The sequence below is a fragment of the Hipposideros armiger genome, unplaced genomic scaffold (genome assembly GCF_001890085.2).
Source record: "Hipposideros armiger isolate ML-2016 unplaced genomic scaffold, ASM189008v1 scaffold_957, whole genome shotgun sequence".
Classification (NCBI taxonomy): Eukaryota; Metazoa; Chordata; class Mammalia; order Chiroptera; family Hipposideridae; genus Hipposideros; species Hipposideros armiger.
In genome coordinates, this window is record NW_017732307.1 from 258,829 (window position 1) to 264,999 (window position 6,171).

Here is a 6,171-nt window from a genome sequence, read left to right on the forward strand (position 1 = left end):
ATGTGGGCCTGGAGACGGATAGAGGAGTGGTGTCTCGGTTCCTAAGACCATCGAAAATATGTGTTTTCCGATGGTCTTAGGTGACCCCTGTGAAAGGTTGACAACTGCTGCTCTAGTACTTCTAAAAATGAGCTAGTGCCATCTGTTGCAAACATGCATCATGACTTTTCCAACAACCCAATAGATCCCAACCCAATATGGCTGGTGTCCTTATGAAAAGGGAAAATTTGGAGACAGGCACTTACACAGGGGAAATGCATGTGAACATGAAGATAGCCATCAACAGCCGAGGAGAGACCTAAAACAGATCCTTTTCTCAGAGCCCTCAGAAGTAACCAAACCTGCCTACACTTTGGTTTCAGACCTGTAGCCTCTAGAACTGTGAGACAATGGATTTCTGTTGTTTAAGGCACTCTTTTTTGGGTATTTTGTTATGGCAGCCCTAGAAAACTAATACAAATAATAAAATATCAATTCTTTTAAAAATCCCATAATTTTCATTGTCATAATTGTAGTGAATAAAAAGTTAATCTCTAATATCTAAAGAGGTTATAAAAATTGATCATAGAAAGGCGCCAACAGTCCAAAAGAAACCTGGGCAACAGATATGAATGAATAGTTCATAAAAAATATAAATGGCTCTTCAATCTTTGAAACGATGTTCAACCTGACTCATAATATGGTAACGACAATAAGGAATAATTTGTCATCTATCTTAGGAAAGACAGCAAAATGGATAGCACACTATTACTGAGACTTTAAAATGACAGAGATCCTTATATATTGGTATTAGGGCTATACATTGATGCAATCCAAGAAAACCACTTTACAAATCTCCACCAAGGTTACAAATACACACATGCTTGCATATTTCTCTCCTGGGAATTTATCCTACAGGTATATATAAACATGTGAGAAGTTATTCATTCATAAATGTCCATATATCCACAAAAATATCATTGAGATATTGATTAAATGAGTTTTGGTAACTACATGCAATCTAACACTATGAAGCTATTAATAAATAAGGATAAAAGTTCTTTGTGTACTAAAATGGAGTGATCCAAGGTACATGGTTAAGTATAATAATTAAATGTAGGAGCAGAATAGTGTATATGTGACCAACGCTTGTGTAAAAAATAGTGGGGAAATACAATATATATGAGTAGTTATAAGGTTATTTAGCTATTTCGAGTTACAGCTAACATTTGAACTGAGGTTAGTTTTCCTTAGATACTGTCTAGTGCTCCATTCAAGAACAGAATATTGTCAAAGTTGTAAATAAGATATTTTAACTAGAACATCCTTTATTTTTATTTTAATCTATTACAAAATATTAATTTTCTATCTGGACTTTGTTGTAAAAGTTGTTGCTTTGATGCCATCACTTAATAAGTATTAAATGCTCTGATCCTATAAACTAAAAATTGGTTGGCATGCTTATTTAATCACAAAAATTAAAATAGCACTCTTATCTTTCCTTCAGAAATTGTCAACAGGGCCTGTTGGGGAAGTAGAAAGCTTAATTTTATATCCTGAGGTTTTCTCACCACTTCCAACAGCAGTTAGTATTTGAGTCAAAGCAAATGTTTTCTTACTTTTTCTGAAGCTCTCCCTCTATTACCTGGGTCTGAGAATCCAAATGGTTAAAATCCGACATTTGCCACATGGAAAAAGGAGCTATGTGATAAGAACCCAATCTTAAATGTGATGAATTATTAAACAGGTAGTTTGTTGGGTGATTGAAAATTACCTGCAAAGGAGTGCTTATCTCCTTGAGGCACGTCAAAAGCTAACGGAATTCAGCCAATTAGACTGACTGTCTCTTCAATGAGTTGTGACCTCTCGATGGTAATAGCTTATTATGATGATAAATGAACCCATCTCTCCAACTGAAGCTTGAGTACACACTTCAGCAGTTTCCTTGAATCATGAGGCCATTACCTCTCCACTCCAGATCGACAGCCGTGACAGCCACGGGAGCAGAGAGCATGCATGACTAGACACAGATGATTGTTTTACTCAGATGAATATATTTACAGCTATTTCCAAAGAAACAAGACCTCCTTGTGCATTGCATGTTCACACCCAAAATATTCACTATGTGACATTTCCTTTATTAGGAAGAACTCCTTCCTGGCTACATCATTCTCAGATAACTAGGTTTTGCTTTTTGTTTTGTTTTGTTTTTGATACCTGTTTTCAATGTTGCATTCTTCATTCTTATTGGTCTCCTAATTGAGTACAATTTCAGAATAAAAATATTTTCTTACATTGAAGATGTTTATAATATACAGACAAGTGTGTATTTTTAATTAATGTAACCCTGTTAAATCCCACAGCTTATGTTTGATATGAATTGGGGGAACCACTCAGAGACTCCTTTTTATTTGTAGAGAACTTTTGTAAAGATTGATGGTTAGAGAATCACACATGTGTACATACTTTAGTTTTTTATTTTTTTAATTTTATTTTAAGGAAATGTCAAAAATTCTTTAAGTACTTAGTGAAGTTTTATATCAATTTCCCTTGATATTTTTGGTTAGATGAGAAAGTTATTTATTGTATTTATAACAAAATACAATCTTCTAATTCCTCATTTTTGATGTCAGTTAACAACTTTTCAAATATATTCTTGAAAAAACCTGTTGACCAAGCAAAACAACGTTTCTGAAGTTACTTCAGTAAGTGGAAAACCAGCCACCTTGACAGAGTCTTAATGTCTCAGTAGGTAATGATCAGGGGAAGCTAGTCATGGGTTTTGGGGGAAAGGTGGGGTGATTTAAGTCAGAGCTTGCATTTAAGGCAGGCAATTGTGCAGAATTTATGATATCATAGCCTTGGATTTGTCACAAGAATGAGGCAAGAATCTTGGATCAAGTGTTGAAAAGCAAGTAAGTTGCATATATGTAAGCTAGTTTAGATGGATTACAGTCCAGGAACCAGGTTTTCTTAGAGTATGTTTGTAGAATTGTTAAAAATAAGGGTTGGAAATTATGCTTGCTTCCAGCATTGTTTAACACACGAATAGGGAATTGTGTTGACTTTAGTTCGTATAGAGAGTAACTGTGATCATAATATAGTTACTTAGTTTTTCTGTGCCACTGTTTCTTCATGTGTAAAATGGAGAGAATAATAATACTCACTTCACAGAATTATCTTGAGGATTAAATGAATTAACAAATATATAGCACTCAAGGCAGTGACTGATGAATAATAAGCACTCAGTATTAGCCATTACTATGAACCCCAACTGGGCCTGACTTGCAGTCAGACATTACTTCATTGACATTTTAGAAAGGTTCCTCACAGAAAGAGAGAGAGAGAGAGAGAGAGAGAGAGAGAGAGAGAGAGAGAGAGAGAGAGAGAGAGAGAGAGAGAGAGANCCCCTTCCCTGATTCCCCAGTGCTATTTCCCTCCCCCAATTCCCCAATAAAAATCTTTAGAAAAAATAAAAAAAGAAAAAAAAAGAAAGAAAGAAAGCAAAACCAGCACCAATTTGAAAGAGTTTCAATCAGATCTTAATGCAAAACTCCATTTTTTTCTATATCCTCTTTAATAACAGTTTACAGCCATATTTCATGTCCAATTCAGTGGAGAACCATAGGGAACCAATAAACTGTTGGTTCTGAAAGACTAACCCAAGTGCTTGTGGAACAAACCCCAACTATTCTAGCTTCCGTCACTTAGAATAGATCAGACTCGCCAGCCGTTGTTATAGTTTAGTGGGACAAAGTATTATGTCATTTCTGAACTTACCATCGCCAGAGCATTTTTCATATGCTGTTTTGTATTTATTGATTGATTTTTAATAGATAATAATGGGAAAAGAACAAGGTGGTAGGGAAGAATGGGACACAGATAAGTACAGAGAGTACATGGCCTGAGCACACAAGGAGGACAGCCGTCTACAAAAGCTGCAGAGGGAAGCCAGGGGAGACCCCTCCCTCACAGCCCTCAGAAGACACCAATCCTTTGACAGTTGGATCATGGGCTAGCAAACTAATTCATTATTTTCTTTCTTTGCTCACTTCCATGAGAATTGATTGAAAGTGATTATGCAAGAGGAGGCCCTGGTCAGTTATTTTTAGTGTTTTGATCATTGTACCTTTCACAGATCTGATTCAAATGCTGGATTGCGACCTTATTAGTTTTGTGATCTTGGACATATCCCATAATTTAGTTGAGTCTTACTTTCATTATCTGCAAACTGAGAATTCCAGAACCCCCTCAGAATGTGCCAAGTTCTCCAAAATGCCCTTAGCACACAGAAGCTGTTCAATAAGCGTCAATTGCTTTGTGAATTTCTGTAGTTGTGTGCTGCAGTAATTTATACTGGAGGTAGTCTTATATCAATAACAGACATTTGTCAAGGAACACTTGGTCCCCTGCCTCTTTATTGCTATCTGAAAGAGCATCTGAACAACCACAGAGAGTTAATTTTAGCAAGTAAGTAGATTATCTGACTTAAAAAGCAGCTTTGCAGCAAGGTAAAAATTAAATCAGTTGGCTAGCTTTTTGAGAGACCTGCAGAGTGGTTTGCACTTTACCTTGAAGTTACCAAAATACAGCTAACAAGCATTGCTTCATGTCTTTCCAAGCAGATGATATGATAAGTGTCTCACCATTCCTGCTTCACTGGAGATCTAATATTAAAAGGAATTTGAGATTTCTGCCCATCAGTAACTAATTAGAGAAATCAATGTCATAAACATAATACATACAATCAATATCCTGCAGCTATAATGTAGCAAGTTAAAAATGAGGTCATGAAAATATCGGGTTGTCGAAAAAGTCATGACGAATTTTGTCTATGTTTTTCAAAGGTAATTTATTTATATAAAGAACAAAGATCAATCAATGATATATTGCCCATTTTGTTCGATAACTTTTTGACATCTTTCAGTGAGCTTCATAGTTCCTCGTTCATAGAAGGACCTGTCTTTATTTGCAAAAAATTGAACAAGGTGCTGATTTACAGCCTCATCTGAATTGAACATTATACCACGCAAGGAGTTTTGAAGAGAGCGAAACAAGTGGAAATCTGACGGCGCAAGGTCAGACGAGTATGGTGGGTGTGGCAACACATCCCATCCAAGCTCGAATAATTTTTGACGGGTGATCAAACTTGTGTGTGGTCTCGCATTGTAGTGCTGGAACACAACTCCTTTACAATTAACAAGTTCTGGACGTTTCTGGATGATGGATTCATTCAAACTGTCCTATTGCTGACAGTACACATTCGAATTGATTGTTTGGTTCCTTGGTAAGAGCTTGAAAAACACGACACCTTTAAAATCCCACCACACTGACAGCATGACCTTCCTCAGATGAATGTCTGCTTTCAATGTCATTTGAAGAGAATCATCACGTCGGGACCAAGACCATTTGCCCACCACATTGTTGTAAACAATCCACTTATTACCAGTTATCAGTCGCTTCAAAAAAAGATCGTTTTCTTCACGTTTAATGAGCATATCACAGATGTTTATACACGCCATCAAATGAACTTCTTTGAGTTCATGTGGAACCCTAATATCGAGCTTGCTTACATATCCCAGCTTCTTCAGGTGGTCATGAATACTTCAGTGATGGTTGTTCAATGTTACTGCAATCTCTCGTGTCGTGTAACGTGGGTTTGACTTGATCAATGCCTTTATTTTGTTGTCATCAACCTTGGTGGGCCTCCCTGATCGAGGAGCATTGTTGAGATCAAAATCACCAGCATGGAATTCTGTGAACCATCGTTAGCACTGACATTCTTGTAGAGCATTGTCACCGTAAACTTTATGCAACTTTTCACAAGTTTGACACGCATTCTTCCCTTTATGGAAGTAAAACAGTAAAATATGGCAAAAATGCACAGTTTGATCTTCCATTTTCAACTTGTAAAATCCCCAAAACTCAGCCTAATTGCTCAATTTTTTTTTTAGAATGAGGCTAGAACTGTCAGCTGTCAAATGACATAGCAATGACATAGATGTGAATGACTCTTGTACAGCGGTTCTCAACCTGTGGGTCGCGACCCCTTTGGGGGTCGAATGATGCTTTCACAGGGGTCGCCGGGTACTCATATGTGGGCATATCTGCATGTGGGCCTGGAGACGGATAGAGGAGTGGTGTCTCGGTTCCTAAGACCATCGAAAATATGTGTTTTCCGATGGTCTTAGG

At 37.0% G+C, this 6,171-nt stretch overlaps 1 protein-coding gene across 1 annotated transcript in view; it reads left to right on the top strand.

Annotated features, from left to right (window-relative positions):
- Positions 1 to 6,171, top strand: part of LAMA2 (laminin subunit alpha 2) — a gene marked incomplete at its 5' end in the record, with an annotated part of 435,223 nt that overhangs the window by 135,149 nt on the left and 293,903 nt on the right. The window lies entirely within an intron of this gene.